The 18,142-nt window shown below is 38.0% G+C and overlaps 1 protein-coding gene across 16 annotated transcripts in view; it reads right to left on the bottom strand.

Annotated features, from left to right (window-relative positions):
- C10H12orf42 (chromosome 10 C12orf42 homolog) overlaps positions 1 to 18,142 on the bottom strand; it is a 193,300-nt gene that overhangs the window by 79,717 nt on the left and 95,441 nt on the right. The window lies entirely within an intron of this gene.

Here is an 18,142-nt window from a genome sequence, read left to right as displayed (position 1 = left end):
GACCAGTGGGCTTCCCTGAAGCATGATGGGGTAGCCAGCCTACCTTCCCAATGACAGGTCCCTCACCATCAGAATGGGAAAGGCTTTCCCCTGGTATTTCCTCCAAGCACCAGCCCAAGAATGTATTTACCAGACCGGTAGCATTCTGGGAAGAGAGCAGGAGGAAACGGCCTGGGTGTTCCACAGGCCACTATCTAAAACTTCAAGAAACCCCTACTCGAAGCCCCCACCTCATCCCTGAGTTAGGAGTCCTTCTAGCCTAATTTTGCCAGAGAATAAATCTTTGTACCAACTCTGCAGGGTGAGCCAAGAGGAAATAGAACTCTGCATCCAGCCCTTCACCAGGCCCCTGTTCTAAGCCCTGCGTGATATAAAACTTCAAGAAATCCCTACTTGGAGCCCCCACCTCATCCATGAGTTGGGAGTCCTTCTAGCCTTATTTTGCCAGATAATAAATATTTGTCCCAACTCTGCAGGGTGAGCCAAGAGGAAATAGAACTCTGCATCCGGTCCCTTACCAGGCCCCTGTTCCAAGCCCTGTGTGCACTCCCTGATTTAGAACATATGGAGAACTTTCAGGATCCAGGTTTTTCTGGGGGGTAGCATGAATTGACTCACTTCTCCTCATCAGGCCCCTGTGTAGACTGAAGTTGGGAGTCACTTCATTCTGTTAACTCAGTTATCACTTTTTAACCAACTTTACAGCTTTCCAAAAATTGTTGAAATTCCTCACCTAGTATAGTCTTCTCTCTTTGTCTTTGTCTTTGTGTGTGAATGCATTTTGTTTTAAAGCAGGGTGTTTCAATCTTTCAAAATCATGTGACATTAAAAATGGATAATAGTTGTAGGGAATGCTGGGGCAAATGGAAGAAGCTACTCAAAGCCAGGGGGAACTAGCCTGAGCTGACCTGGCTACTCCAGCTCCTACATGAGCACCAAAAGGGCTCAATAAATTTATATTTCTGCCCACATGCAGCCTATTTGCAGCATACCATTTAGAGGCTCTGTTTCACCACAAATTTTACAGAGTTTAGGGAAAGGGATATGAATAAGTGTGGCCAGTCTACCATGTTTGACCAGATACCCTCATTGCTCACTCGTCTACACTGTCTAGGTTTGGATGATTTTTTTTTTTCCTGTGGCTATCCATCTTGTGGTCCTGGAGTATCCAACCAGCTTCCTCAAAAGGCATCCTCCCAATTCTTTTTACCAGGATAACCATAGGCACTAACTTGTCTCTATGATTATTCTCCCTGAAAGTAGTAACTGCCATGCTTCTTACCTCACTATCCCCATCCAAGACAAATCCTGGACCCCATGAAGAATCACTTAAGTTGCAGGTACCTGGACCTCAGACACATTCATCCTGGTCTCTAGTCACTGGAGAGAGAGGGGATTCTACCTCAGCCAATAAAACAGAATTGTGATAAAGACAAAGGGAATAATCTAAAAGTAGTTAACACACAGCTTGTTGGAGCATTATAACATATGCTCTAGATTATGGGATTTGGAATTCATACCTCAGTTGGAATCCTGCCTCTACCATCTACTGGCTATGTGATCCCAGGAAAATTACTTCACCTCCCTAAGCTTCAATAGCTTGATCTGGAAAACGAGATTTAAGAGTAACAATTGTTGCTGTGAATGTTTAAGTGGAAAAGCAACCACAGAAGTGGAAAGCAAATGAATGGAAAGAAATTATCAATGAAAATTGAAAGGGAAAAGATAATGTTTGCAGATGAAGAAAAGATACGGTGTTAAAAAAACAGTGAATAAAAAAGGTCAAGGCTACAGTTTACACACACACACATAGACACTTAGGTCCCTACCATCCACAGAGAAGAAGGAGATACATAGATATAAATACACACAAAAATCACAATTCTCAATATCATCTGAGGTTTTATATGTGATCATGGTTCCAGAAATTAGCTTTGTGAAGTTATCTTCCAGGGGAAGCACAAAGTTACTATCTCCACTTAGTTATTAATTATCCACCCAAATGGGATCAGGCATCCTCACCTATTGTTAGCTTTCTTTTTACAAGACCATAAATAAAAATACAACTGATGTCCCATCTCATTATCTGCCTCCCTAAGACACAAGCCCACACATTATTTTATGCTGCAAAAAGAGCTCAGTGTGAATATTTGAGAATGATACATTGAAGATGCATATGGATACAAGGCCAGACCATTACACGCTTCTAACTATGTGCCCTAAGGTGTCAAAGGAAAAAAAAATACTAACTTGGGAGAAAATATAAAATTGATCAACATCTCCTTGACAGCTATTGATAGACATATTATTAGACCTAAAGATGTTCCTTCTCAAGAAAACATAAATTCAAGTTCCTTTCAGGTTCTCTGTAGTGATGGAGTTTGGATCATGCTTGGACAAAGGAATCATAATTCAATTATCCAATGATTTATTACAATACACTTTGCCCACACTGGATATTTGGATGTGTAAACATCAGAGTATTACCCTCCCTTCCATCCCAGGCTTCGCATTTCAGATTTCATTAGCCAATAAAGCCAGGTTTATTTATAATAAAGTTAAGCCCTTCAAACCACTGACCATGGAAACCAGATTTTGAAATAATTCAGATTTGTGTTTCTGTTCTTTCTAATTAAGGGTAATATCGGGAAGCACAGACAGTGGGTAGCATTGTTCGAGCACCATGGATTTAAGCAAGAAAATCTGATTATCAGCTCATGTCAGAAGCCAAGCGATAATGCAGCTTAGCATTCGTTTGGGCTTTTTCTTTGGCCAAAAGATAATTACCGTTAGTGAGGCCTTACGTAAGTGTATCTAATATCTAAGATCCTAAAATTTATGAATAGCAAAAGCACACAATAGGCAAAGAAGAATTACTGTATTTATTATTTCTATGGCTTGTTCCACCATGATAATTTCATTATCTAGCAAAGTTGAACCTCTAAAATCAAAGTATAATTTCTTAAAGGACAAGAAGTTAAATATGCTGGCAAGGTTTTTGGCCTGATTTCCTTCAGCGAAAGTTATTTCTAACAAATAAGAAGTAAATCAGCCAGAATTTTCATAGAAAATTTACTAAAGGGGACTCAAAGTTACCTATTGAGGTCATTGCATAAACAGATGTTAAGCTTCTGTAGTGAGATTTTTTTTTTTTTTTGGTAAACTGTTATTTCTTAATCTTATGCTGCAGGAAAAATCTGAAATATGAAAAGCACTTCTTGGCCAAAGCAGGATGGGGTCAGAATGCTCATTGCTGAATACAAGTAATGTCAGTATGTATCACAAAGAATAAATGCTGGAAACCCAGAGTGGGGGAATTATTTAAACAAGGAGTTAGAACTTTGTTATATAAAACCAAATCTAATTATGAGGATGAATAAAATCAAGTTGTAAAATTTGCAAGGTAAGTTGGCTGAGATTCTCCAAACCATAAAGAAGTAAATGCTTTTGAAAGAGAAAAAATAGCATTATTGTCCTTAAGTATATTTTTTTATTTAAAAGTACATTTTATTTTCTTGCTTATTATATACTAACAGCAACTAACATGTTATTGAGTACCTGCTACAGTCCAGGCATTGTTCTAAACACTTTAGACAATTTTAACTCATCAAATCCTCACAATAACCTTAAGCAATCGGTACTTTATTATCCCCAGCCTACAGATGTGGAAAACAAGTGACAGAGAGGTTAAATAACTTGTCCATCTAGCTCCCATCACTCCAAATTGTATATATAGGGTACCTGATTTTATTCATCCTCGTAATTTGAGTTCGTTCTATCTCCCAAACTTCTTACCTCTAATACAAATAATGTTTCCCCTCTGGGTTCTCAGAAAACTTATTCTGTGTGATATTTCTCAATCTGCTTGTATTACAGCAATATTCATTCTGACATCATCCTGAAGCAAAAGGAAATGTATTAGGACTCATCAGAGTAGTTACACTGCTGGTTCAGGCACTAACAACTCCCCAGCCTTCAGCAAATCACTAAACTGAACACCAGTCAAACAGGAACAATGTTCCCTTCCCTGCCTACTTCTCATGGTTCTTGAGACAGTATGGAGAGTCCAAAAGATCTCTGAGAAGTATGGAATGCTCTGTAGAGCTGAGCACATTGACAGGACAATGCAATTGCCAAAGGATGAAAGCACAGGGTGAAGGCGTCCCAAGCAAAGCTCTCAGAATCGGTAACTAGTACACTTCCCACCCTTCCCTACTCTTCTCTTGAGCTCTTACTTGTAGCCAAGGTTTATTTGAGGGAGGGGAAAGAAAGGAGAAAATATTGTTGATGACGACAACAACAATAATAAATAGGTGTACTCATCAGCACTGAGAAGCAATGTGTGCAGTGAACCAAAGCACAGACGTTGGAGCTAGACTGCCCAGATTGGATCCTGGATCTGGCACTTGGGCAAACTGCTTTATCTTTCTCTGCCTCAGTCTCCTCATCTGTACAGTGAAGACAATAATAGTCTCTACTTGATTGGATAGTTATGACAATTAAATGACAATATTCATAGAGAATTTAGAGTAGCCTGACAGAAATCACCACTAAATATATACAATTGAGAGCTGTGAGTAGCAGGTGCCGCCAATCCATTGGTTATTGTACTAGCAAACTAAAAGATGGAACCATGGTTTTTTTTTGTTCTGTTTTCTATCCTCATCAAAAATTAGTAATTCTCTTTCTACTTTGGCCAAATGACTAGAACAGAAAATTGTGCTTCATAATTTCTGCGGCTGATTTCATCTACTTCCCATGGCTTTCATAGTTTAGTAACAAAATGTCCACTTCAGTATTGTAGAACCTTAGATTATTAGGACTTTGGAGATTCATGAAGATTATGTTTATAAAGATGCTAAGGCAATAGTCGCAGAGGACTAAAGAGTCAAGTCAGTAGCAGACACAAAGCGGAAAAAAAAAGTGGAGCAGATGAGCAGTGTATTTCCTGCCCCAAAACCCCTGGCCTTAACCCATATGCTTTTGCTTTGACCCTAATGAGATCTACTAAGGAAGAAGACCAAATATAGTAGAAATAGACCTAAGCCTCCATGGCACTGAGCTAGATGTTTAAATCAACTTACCAAATGCTTGCTACAATACCATGAAATAAAGAGTACAGTGCCTATTTCACGGGTGCAGAAATTATAGCTGAGAGTAGGTGGCTAAACTTGTCAAAGGAAAGTTACTCATTCTCCTGTCTCTTCCTACCTCTCTCTCTCTTCCATCCCAAAAAGCTGTCTCTTCAAAATTCAATCCATTCTAGTTCTAGTCTTTCTCCTTTTTCCTCCTGCCTTTCCTATGTGTTTATCTTTTTCCTTAGTCACTTAAGTTCACTCCAAAATCACTAGCCTTTCTAGAGTTCTTTCACTTCTTCTCTATACCCATCACAGATTAACCCCACAAACCAACCTGACATGGCTGGCCCAAGCAGTAAAGGCACTTTGCTCTTCAAAGACCAGTCAAGATCCGGAGAGGTCAAGATCGGGAATATGCACCGGTACACTGTCCTTGTCACAATATGATACTTACCGCCTATGCCATATTTCTTGTATTTATAAATTTGTTCCTCAGGATATAGCATTCTTTTTTTTTTTTTTTTTTTTTTTTTTTTTTTTAGATGGAGTCTCGCTCTGTTGCCCAGGCTGGAGTGCATTGGTGCAATCTTGGCTCACTGCAATTCTCTTGCCTCAGCCACTCAAGTAGCTGAAATTACAGGTGCCCACCACCATGCTTGGCTAATTGTTTTGTATTTTTAGTAGAGACGGGATTTCACCATGTTGGTCAGGCTGGTCTCGAACTCCTAACCTCAGGTGATCCACCTGTTTTGGCCTCCCAAAGTGCTGGGATTACAGGTGTGAGCCACTGTGCCTGGCCTCATTGTTTTAAAAGAATGTCCTTTTTAAAAAGGGCATAGTATTCTATAATATTAAGAATGCATTGAACCAATCCCCAGCTGTTAAATATATAGGTTGCTTCTGGTTTATTACTATGATAAAGAATGCTGCAATTAATAAATTTTGTACATGTATATCCTTACATGTGAAAGAGTATAAATGCACTCTTGGCAAACATTGATTTGTGTTTCTCTGGCTCACCATCATATAATAACAACTAATACACATTTTTGAAAATCAATGAATAAGTGAGCAAATAACTGGGAGTGTGGCAATAAACCACAGTCAACATAAATGACATAGAGGTTCAGCCTGCTCAGTTCAAACTGCTAAGTATAGAAGTTTGCCTATACTTAACCACTCTTGAATTCAACTTTCCTTGCCTATAAAATAACAAAGTATTTTGAAAAACTGTTGAAAGGACTAAAATGAGATAATATCAATAAGGTGCCTAGTCCAGAGCAATGTAAGCTATCATGATTGGGCTAAAATCACTTATCCATGTAAATTGTTTAAATAAGCAGAGCCTAGGTGCTCTGATCATATCATGGACAAGGAAAATCACCCAAAGTGTGTGAGAGCCACAAGGCAGAAAGAACTGTCTCAAACCCAGAGCAGTGGTTACAGGGATGTAGTGGGTAGATTTTCATGACTCCATCGTTTTGAATGGTATTCATAGCACTATTCAAAGTGTTGTTATTTGTCTTGATCTTCCAAGGACAACTTCAAAAATTAATTTTACACGTACATGATTTCTTCTCTAAAAACTGTAATAGCAGCTATGTAAGCACTGAGGAATTTATACATCATCGTAAGCAAAAGGTATTTATTAAATGACCGCTTACATGCTAAATGACATTCAAAAACAAAAGTGGGGTGTTCCTGACCCTAAGAGAAACAAAAAGGCACCTAAATATAGTGAAAAGAACACTGGAGCCACCTAGATCTGATTTAAAGCCCAGCATCCATTCAACACAATTAAAGTGGTTTGTATACCAGTCACTACATTAAGTGGTGGGTGAACCAGTCTACCACACTGTCACTTAAAAGATGTTTAACCTTATCAAGTGATTTAGCTTATCTTTGTCTAGGGTGAAGTACCAGCTTCACAATCTTTTTATAAAGGTAACACATGTAAAATACACAGCAGTATTAAGTAAATGATGGTTTTTCCCACTCCTTCTTGACTAAGGGCTAACCATTCAAGACAGGACACAAACATTAAAACACTAACATGCATACATCAAAGAAAGCATGAACCAATCAGAGACTAAAGAGCAGAATAGTTACACCCAATCAAGTGAAGGAATTACACACTTATCCCACAGCTAGAACATGCACAGAACCTAGCACACAACACGTATTCAAAGATGTCTATTGACTGGATATAGTGAATCAAGAATTCAAACAATTAGAGTCTCAGGGTTAACAGGAGGCAATGTAACACACTGGGAAGAGTTCAGACATAAAAATTAGGAGATCCAAGTTCGTGTATAAGGAGTCTGAACCACCAGCCAAATTTTCTTCAGCAAATCATGCAAATCATGGTCTTCTGTAGCCTCAGTCTTCTCATCTGGGAAGCTAGAGGGTTGGGGTACATCTTTCCTAAGTACCAATAATTTCAGGTAACAATGCTTGTCAAAGCCTCCACTTTGTATTTCATTTGCTCCATCTGAAATTGAACTGCATACGGTTTGTTCCAAAACCCAGAGATGGTTTGAAACCCCCAAACTGGTGGACTTCATCAATACATCCACGTTTCATTTTTTTTTTACCCTAAAATATAGTGTATGGACTAGTAAGTTAAGAAATACTGCTGCTGAAAAAAGAAATATCCCATTTTAAAATCTAAAGACTAAAATTAACCAGCCACTTCATGTTTTTAGCAAACATACTTACCATTGTGTGAGGTTTTATTGTCCCCTTGGTGAATAGAAATCTTTAAAAATGTATACGCCTGGAACTGAATACCGTGTCAAATCTATTGGCACTGCATGTTTAAACACCTGCATCTCATCACCAGCCCTTCATAATATTGTTAAACAATAATTATACTTATGATGAGTAATGAATCCAGATATGGTCTTCCTTGAGATGTACTTATTCTTGTGTTAAAAGTAACCCATTAGTAGCATATGAAAGCTTCTCAGGTAAAACATTCATAAATACATCCATATAATACTCAATAAAGTTTTTAAATGGTAATAAATTGCAATGATACCCTCTTCTTTATTGGAGAATCTCACCTTATTTTTCTGCGAATGATCCATTTTTGTTTACCACAATTCTAACTTTCACTTGCCTAATCAGATTTAAATCTTAAAAATAAAAATCTTACTTTGAAATTTGACCCAAGTTTAATTTTGATTTTTTTTTTCATACTTGTAAGGGAATGGTAACTTGAGACAAAGGCTAAACTTGCCATGGAAGCTACCCTCACACTTTGCTTAAAATCAACCTTTGCTGATGGATTTAAAGAGAACCTCAAAGAAAATTATTCACCTACTTCCCAACCAGAAAGACTATAGCACGCTGATCACTGTGATCAAAAAGGGTCAGCTTCATTAAAAAGAGTCACAAATATAAACAACATTGGTCAAAGGAAATAATAGTAACAGCTAGCATGCCTGGCAGTACGGTTCTAGGCATTTTACATCTAACTCACTTGATTCCCACAACAACTTTATTAGGTTGGTGCTATTATTACCACATAGGCAGATGAGAAAGCTGAGTTGCAGAAAGATAAGATATTTCTCACAAAATCCCAGGACATAAATTGGTAAAGCCAGGATTTGAACTCAGGCTGTCTGATCCTAGGGTCTGTCTGCATAATCACTATCCTCAACCAATTATTCTGTTTGTGTTTGTCACACACTTATGCAGTAGCCACCTGAAAGCAGGTACCAGCAGCCTCAGCATCACATTTGTAGGTGATGTGGCAGAGAAATTCCAGCCAGTGTGGGGCTGCATGCTGAGAACAAGGGGAAGACAGGTGGGAGATACGGTACAAAGGTGGGAGCTTCCAGAGAAAACAGAGTGAAGACACTCTATTTCTCAAATTACTCTCCTATAAAACATCTTAAAATGCCTTTCAGTACAAAGGCTATATTTTGCATATAGCCACAAAACGGAAGTCCATCCATGGCTGTTCTTCTCTACTCCTCCTGATGATCTTGTAAAGCATTCACTGTTATTTTTATTTAATTCCTTTTTTGGTCAATCAACCAGAATTGGTTTCTATGTTGGTCCATTCTTGCACTGATATAAAGAAATAGCTGAGACTGGGTAGTTTATAAGAAATGAGGTTTAGGCCGGGCGCGGTGGCTCAAGCCTGTAATCCCAGCACTTTGGGAGGCCGAGACGGGCGGATCACGAGGTCAGGAGATCGAGACCATCCTGGCTAACACGGTGAAACCCCGTCTCTACTAAGAAATACAAAAAAAACTAGCCAGGCGAGGTGGCAGGCGCCTGTAGTCCCAGCTACTCGGGAGGCTGAGGCCGGAGAATGGCGTGAACCCGGGAGGCGGAGCTTGCAGTGAGCTGAGATCCGGCCACTGCACTCCAGCCTGGGCTACAGAGCGAGACTCCGTCTCAAAAAAAAAAAAAAAAAGAAAAAGAAAAAGAAAAAGAAAAAAGAAAAAAAAAAAAAAGAAATGAGGTTTAACTGGCTCACAGGGGTGTGCAGGTGTGTGTGTGTGTGTGTGTGTATATATATATATATATATATACACACACACAAACACACCACATTATATTCATCCATTCACCTATTGATGGCACTGGGTTATTTTTTTTTTTTTAGCCATTTTGAATAATGCTGTTATGAACATTGATATACAAGTATCCATTTCTCTGTTTTCAATTATTTAGGAATAAAATTGCTGAGTTACATGGTAATTCTGTTTCACTTTCTGAGGAACCACTAAACTGTATTTACAATGGCTATACCATTTTACATTCCCACCAGCAATGCATGAGTTTCAATTTCCACACATTTTTGCCAAAACATATCATTTTTCATGTTTTAAATAACAACCATTATGATGGGTTTTATTGTGGTTTTATTTACATTTCTCTAATGGTGTTGAACATGTTTTCATGTGTTTATTGGCCATTTGTACATCTTCCTTGGAGAAATTTCTATTCAAGTCCTTTGCCCATTTTTTAATTGGGCTGCTATTTTGTTCGTGATGATAACTTTTAATTCTTCACATATTCTGGATATTAACCATACATATCATATATACTAATCATATTTAATTATATATATAAAATAGTATATATGATATGTGTGTGTGTGTGTATATATATATGATTTACAACTGTTTTCTCCCATTTCGGTGGGTTGTCTGATCACTCTCTTGATAATGGCCTGTGACGCACAAAGAACGTTTAATTTTGATGAGGTCCAATGTGTCTATTTTTTCTTCTGTTACCTATGCTTTTGTGTCATATTTAAAAGACCATTACCAAATCTAAGGTCATGAATATTTTGCCTTATGTTTTCTTCTGACTTTTATAGCTTTTGCTCTTACATGTCTGTCTTTGGTCCATATTGAGTTATTTTTTAAATATGGTATAAAGTATGTGCTCAATTTCATCCTTTTGCATGTGAATATCTAGTTTTCCCACAACAATTTGTTGAAAAAACTCCTTGCTCCATTTAATGATCTTGGCATTTTTGTTGAAAATCAGTTGACCATACATGTAGCAGTTTATTTCCTCACACGCTATTCAATTCCATCAGTTTATATGCCTATCTGTATGCCAGTACCACATTGTTTTTATTAGTGTCATTTTGTAGTAAGTTTTAAAATCAGGAGTATGAACCTTTAGAATTGGTTCTTTTTTAAGATTGTTTTGATTATTTGGGAATCTTTTGAGTTTCTACATGGATTTTAGGATACATTTTTCTATTTCTAAATAATTTAAATGAAAATATCCATTGGAATTTTGATAGGGATTGCATGGAATTTGTAGATCACTTTGGGTAGTATTATCATACTAATGTTAAGTCTTCCAATCCATGAACATAGAATGTCTTTCCATTTATTTAGGTCATCTTTAATGTCTTCCAGCTGTTTTACAGTTTTCAACATACAAATCTTTTGCTTCCTTGGTTAAATTTATTCCTAAGTATTTTATTCTTTATGATGCTATTTTAAATGAAATTGTTTTCCTTAATTTCCTTTTCAGGTTGTTTATTGCTAGTGCATAGACATACAACTGATTTCTGTATGTTGATTTTTCTGCAACTTTGCTCACTTAATCTTGAAACAAATCTGTGAAGTAGCATTGTCAATGTCCAGGCACTTTCATTAGCAGCCAGACTCATGAACTAGTAATACATGAGGAAAGGACGGGAAATTCTCTTTCTCATTCTCTTTCTGGCAGCTGTGCAGTAGCAGAAACTGCAAATTTGAGTTCCTGCCACAGAAGTGGCATCAGTACAAGCTGTGGTATCTCATTCTCAGTGGTGGAGGTAGTGGCAGGTGGTATCAGGTATCACAGCAGTTGTACAGTGTCCCTTGGGACACTGTTCCTGGAAGTCCATGCGTGGCTCTTCTTATCTACTCCTCCTGATGATCTTGTAAAGCATCCACTGTTATTTTTATTTAATTCCTTTTTTGGTCAATCAACCAGAATCAATTTCTGTGTTGGTCCATTCTTGCATTGCTATAAAGAAATAGCTGAGACTGGGTAGTTTATAAGAAAAGAGGTTTAATTAGCTCACAGGGGTGTGCAGGCTGTACAGGATACATGGCACCAGCATCTGCTCAGCTACTGGTGAGGGCTTCTGAGCTTACAGTCATAATGGAAGGGGAAGAGGGAGCAATCTTCTCACATGGTAGAAGTGGGAGCAAGAAGGAGAAAAAGTAGGGGTGGGGAGGTGCCACACTTTACAACAATCAGATCTCGCAAGAACGCACTATCACAAGAAGAGTACCAAGCCATGAGAGATCCATCCCCATAACCCAAACACCTCCCACCAGTCCCCAACTCCAAGATTAGGGATTATATCTCAACATGAGATTTGGAGGAGACAGCCAAACTATACTAGCTTCTGTTGCTTGCAAATAAGACTCTTATATGGCAAATATCAACAATGACACATGCTTCCATTCCCTTACCCTGCTTTTTCTCTATAGTATCACTAACACTATCTGGATCATCTGTTTATTGTCTGATTCCCACACTGCCACACTGGAATGAAAACTCCATGAGGTCAGGGTTTTTTGTTCACTGCTATATGACTAAATTAATGCCTAGTATATATTGTACTTAATACAATTTATTGAATGAATGAAACACCTAATTATTATTAATTTACCCCAGACAACAATACACATCTGTTAGAAATCAAAACCTATGGTATTTATTCATAACTCTGTGCCATGATTTCACCTCTGAAAAGCAACTCTTTCTAGCTTTATGCTCTATGACTCCAGGCAGAGCAAATTCCTGGAAATCAGAGAAATCCCTAGGGGAACCTTCCCCAGGTTTGCTGATATGATCCTCAAATCATTTCCATAGGACATTGACTTGCGAGCTATCCTCTGGGCCAATTATTAGTAGTTTTGCCAAAGTGAATGGATGCTTTTTCTTTCAGGTATTCATACTGGATATTAGAAAAAGCAAACATTTCAAAAATCTTCCCATGCTCATACATAAATGCCCAAAGAAGCACCTAGTTGAATATAAAAGGTATCTCCAGACCATCTCAGAAACAGCAGGAGTTAATCCCCGCTAAAGTCAGAAAGGAGATTGAGAATGAGTTCAGCGCCATGTCACGCTGAGATGAAGACACTCTATTTCTCAAATTACTCTCTTATAAAACATCTTAAAATGCCTTTCGGTACAAATCTAACTCACACCTGCTGAGAAAATGATGCTCTTTTCTAGGCCACAGGTTGTCTGTCCTGCCCTACGTTCACCTGACTTCTTAGAGTCCTCAGGTCACGCATGGCCTAGATGCATTCTGGCTTGTTCTTTAACAGGTCCACTTTAACATTTGCTGTGGGAAAGATGCAGTCCAAGGTTACTAACCTGTTTACGACCAACTCTCCTGCGTCTCCTCCATGCTAAGCCATACAAACCTTGGTTTGTACACTACATAATTTTAAAAGACATGTTTAACATAGGATCACTGATTTGGTTATGTGTTTGAAACACAAAACCATTGAACATACTTTTCAGAAAGCAATTTATTTCTTCCACAAATACTAACAATTGTTTCCAAACAGTTCTATCAAGAAGGGTTCCTGCAGAGCAGCAGGAAAGCAAGCACTGGAGGGGTGGCTTTAGTGGGCAGCTCATTGGGAAGCACAGATGGGGTCCCCTTTCCACTCCTATTCCCCAAGGAGAGGCCTGATAACTAAGGCTGACTCCAAATTGTGGCAGAGAAATTCCATCCATTGTGGGGCTGCATGCTGAGAACAAGGGAAAGACAGGTGGGAGATATGATACCAAGGTGGGAGCTTCCAGAGAAAAGCAAGGTCATTCCAGGAACAGCAACTAAACACAGCAATAGAAAAACAGGAACAGAGGCTTACCAGAGTACCTCTAGTACCTGCAAAGTGCTCACTCACTCATTTATTCATTTCTTCAATAAATATCAAGTGAACATCTACAATGTACCGCCATCCTGCTGGGAGCTAAGGATACCACAAAAAGTAAGACAGACTAGTACATGCCCTAAAGGAGCTTACGTTCTATCATTCAGCAGGTACTGAATAAATATTTGTTGAACTGATCAATTGAAGAAAATGATTGAGCTAACATACTTCTTTCTGAGCCCCACTTGCCTCAGAACGAGTAGATCTGGTGTGGTTGTACTCAGAACCAGTACATCTGGGGTTGGTACTCTCCTAAGCAACTCGCAAGAAGGTGCATTGTTAGTAGACAAAACAGTAAACGCAAAGGACCTAGGAGGGAAGCGTGCTTGGAGGATTGAGCAGAGGAAGGGGCTGGAGAGTAAAGTATAAGTGAAGAGACCAGTAGGGTAGTGGGGTCCAGATTATGTAGAGTCTTGGAACCATGATAAAGACTTTGGATTTTATTGTGAGTAAAATCGAAGCCCATTGGAAGTTTGTGAGCAGAAGAATATGATCTGTTTATATTTTTGGAAACATTACTAAGTTCTTCAATCCAGCTTTGACCCGGAATATATTTTTACCACCATCTTTCTGATCTGTGTGTCTACATCTCAAATGGCTCCAAACTGGGGGGGGGGGGGGGGGGAGGGGGGGAAGCAAAGGTGTATAACTTTACCTTCTAAGTGACAGTATCTGTCATACCAAATATGTAAGTAATTCTATAACTTGATACTTTCAATCACCATCAGATTATTGAGACTTATCCTTGATGGTCTGTACAGCTTCAATTTATTCCTTTAAACTAGTTGCAACAGACCATTGCCTAAATTAGGCCACAATGTATTTATCTACTCTACTGTTAATGAACACATGCTTTTTACTTTTCCATTACACATCAATGCATCAGAAAACAGTCCTCTATGTCAGGGGTTCCCAAGCCCCAGACCATTAGGAACCAGAAGGCACAACAGGCAGTGAGTGGCAGGCTTGGAGCAAGTGTTATCACCTGATCTCTGCCTCCTGTAAGATCAGTGGTGGCACGAGATTATCACAGGAGCTCGAACCCTATTGTGAACTGTGAGGGATCTAGGTTGCACGCTCCTTATGAGAATCTAACTAATGTCTGATGATCTTCTAAGGTGGAACAGTTTCATCCAGACACCATCTCCTCCAAACCCCTCCTGGTCCGTGGAAAAAATGATCTTCCACAAAACGCAAAAAGGTTGGAGACTGCTGGTCTATGTGTCTTCATTGAGTACAAAGTCTCTAATTTCACACCTTGATGGAAATTGTTGAGTCAAATGTGTTTTCATTCCAGAATGATGAATACTAGAGGCTGGGAAGCGTATCAGGGTGGGAGCAAGGATAAAGAAAGATTGGCTAATGGGTAAAAACATGCATTTAGATAGAAGGAATACATTCTAATGTTCAATACCAGAGTATGGTGACTATCGATAACAACAATGTATTATATATTTCAAAATAGCCAGAAGAAAGGACCTGAAATGATCCCAACACATAGAAATGATAAATACTCAAGGTGGCGGACGCCCCAAACACCCTGACTTGATCATTATACAGTCAGTGCATTAAACTGAATATCACATATGTACCCCATAAATATGTACAAATATTTGTATCAAAAATAAAATAAAAGGTGTTTACATTCTACAACTGTTTTAGATCATGAAAATTCTCTCTAAAGTGATTCTGCAGCAGCTTTTGTGAGACTCTCCATTTCTCTATACCATTGTCAACATGTTTTATCATCTGACTTTTTCATTTGTGTCAACTTACAAGTATGAAATCATCTTTCATTACAGTTTTTATCTGCATTTCCCTTGACACTAATAAGCTAAAACTTTTATTTATACTTTTATTGGATATTCAGGTTTCCTCTTCGTGAATTGTCAATTCATATCCTTTGCTCATTTTTCTGCCCAGTTAACTATCTTTCTCTTACAAATTGGTGGGAATTCCATGTAAATTATAGAAATAAATTACTTGTTAGTATTTGCTCTCCAAATATTTGTTGTTAACTTGTAACCTGTCTTTATTTTTGTTATAAAGCTTGGTAAAGGAAACTTTTTAATCTATAATGTAGTAAAATTTATCAATATATCTTGAAAGTTTATGATATTTATACCTTGGGAAATCCCTTTATACCCCTCAGGTCATAAAATATATTTTGTATTTTCTCTAAAAGTTACTGTTTTCTTAAACCTGCCCAAAGTTTACTTTTCTATTTAGTGTGAATAGATAAATAATATTACCTTTTTTTTCTGTAGGAATAGCCAGTTGTCCGTAGTCCTTCCTTTCCCCGTCAGTATCTAATATCCTTTCTTTTGTATATCAGATTTATATATTCTGTTCAGTTCCACAGGCCTACGCTTGAGCACAAAGCATGCTGTTTAATTACTAAGGCTTTATAAAAAGTCTTGATATCTGGTAAAAACAGTTCCCATATTTTTTTCTTCTTCATAATTGAAAGATCAAGTTATGGTCTTTCATTTAACTTGTAGGATCAGTCTTCTTTTAACTTCACCAAAAAGACTAAGATGGACATCTCATTCACATACATAGTATCTCTTCATTTATTTGGGCACCTTCTTTTGTATCCTTAAATAATATTTTATACTTTTCTCCATATATGTCTTATAATTTTTTAAATTTATTCCAAAGTAATTTATAGTGTTGGTTTTAATAATTTATATATTTTAATAATTTTGAGATAATTTTAGAATTTCCAGGTAGATAATAAACATTATCTTTTCCCCCCAGTTCTTATACATTTTCCCTGTATATTATTGCTTTGAACCCTGAGGACATTTTTGAACAGACATAATAATAGTAGTCATTGGCGTTTTTCTTTATGTTAATGAAAATGCTTCTAAAGGCTATTAAGTCTATTTTTGTTGTTGTTTGTTTGTTTGTTTGAGACATTCTTATTCCGTCACCCAGTCTGGAGTGAAATGGTGCAATCTTGGCTCACTGCCACCTCCACCTCCCGGGTTCAAGTAGAATTACTATATGATCCAGCAAACTCAAAAAAAAAGAAAAAAGAAAAAGAAAAAAGAAAAAGAAAGAGAGGAGGAGAAGGAGGAGGAGAAGGAGAAGGAGGAGGAGGAGAAGGAGGAGGAGGAGAAGGAGGAGGAGGAGACGGAGGAGGAGGAGAAGGAGGAGGAGGTGAAGAAGGAGGAGGAGGAGAAGAAGAAGGAGGAGGAGGAGGAGGAAGAGGAGGAGGAGGAGGAGGAGGAGGAGGAGGAGGAGGAGGAGGAGGAGGAGAAGAAGAAGAAGAAGAAGAAGAAGAAGAAGAAGAAGAAGAAGAAGAAGAAGAAGAAGAAGAAGAGGAAGAAGAGGAAGAAGAAGGAAGAAGAAGGAAGAAGAAGAAAGAAGAAGAAGAAGAAGGAGAAGAAGGAGAAGAAGGAGAAGAAGGAGAAGAAGGAGAAGAAGAAGAAGAAGAAAAGCCTTCCGTGACCACCTTACCCTAGCAAAAGCAGCACCCTTCTCCCACCCCAAGAGACACTCAACCTCATTACCTCCAATCTACAGTTTTCATAACAAAGCAGTTTTCTGGAATTACTTGAATTATTTATCTGATAATTTCCCATTATTTATGTTCTTCACTATTGATAGTCTCCTAAAAAGCAAAGACTTTTTTCTTTACTGTTGCTTTTAGTATCTGACTATTGCTAGGTGGTCAGTAAATACAATGTATAAGGTATAATGCTGGAACACATACACACAGCCACAGACACAGAGGCACACAAAGACACACACACACATACACAATACAGGTTATCTGTCATATATGATAGTATGTTATACATAGTATATGTTTCATATACATGTGCTATACAACATCTGATGTACAGTGCATAATATACAATGTATAATATATAATAAAGTATATAGCAGTCAATATACAGTATATACTATATGCAACAACATAATATGAAAGTATTTTAAAGATATAAATCTTAAAATTTTTTAGTCCTACTTCCATAATTCCTCCAAAGTCACAAAAACACAGAGAGGAAGAGAGAGAGAAGAAAGAGAGAGGAAGAGATGATGCAATTTGAAAGAGGATCTAGCTGTTGCCAAGCCCTGCTCTACATAGGACTGCACTTGCTTCCCCGTTCTAACTTAAGCTGTCAGAGGAAAGGAGTGGCACCCAGGGGGCACTGGTCTGTGAGTTCCAGAGGCATCATCTTGCTGCGGTATGAGCTAAATGCCAACTCTCATTGTCACCTGCACTACTCCTTGATGAGAGAATGGATCTGTGGTCACTTTTCATGAAGTGTTGTCTTCTAAGAGCCTTGACATACTAGTTATGGAATAGTAGTAATAAAGGGACTTTACTGGGGCCTGTTTCCTTTCCAACACAGTCCATTCCAGGAGTCATGGAATCCTTCAGTTGCACAGATCCTTGAAGTCCAAATGGACATATAACTAATGAAACAGCATATTGCAGATACCTTACTTAGATACATTCCTCTGCTTTAGTGCAAAGTAAGAACAGGGAGAAAACTAGGTCATGTTTTTCAACTACTTCATATTTTTCATGTTTTCTACTATTATTGGCCTTTTCCATTAATCTTAAAATGTGATTTTCTACATCTTTGATTTCTACTCTTGAATTGTATTTCC

The sequence above is a fragment of the Macaca nemestrina genome, chromosome 10 (genome assembly GCF_043159975.1).
Source record: "Macaca nemestrina isolate mMacNem1 chromosome 10, mMacNem.hap1, whole genome shotgun sequence".
Taxonomy (NCBI): domain Eukaryota; kingdom Metazoa; phylum Chordata; class Mammalia; order Primates; family Cercopithecidae; genus Macaca; species Macaca nemestrina.
Note: the sequence above shows the minus strand (reverse complement) of the source record. Positions and strands in the feature narration are given on the sequence as shown.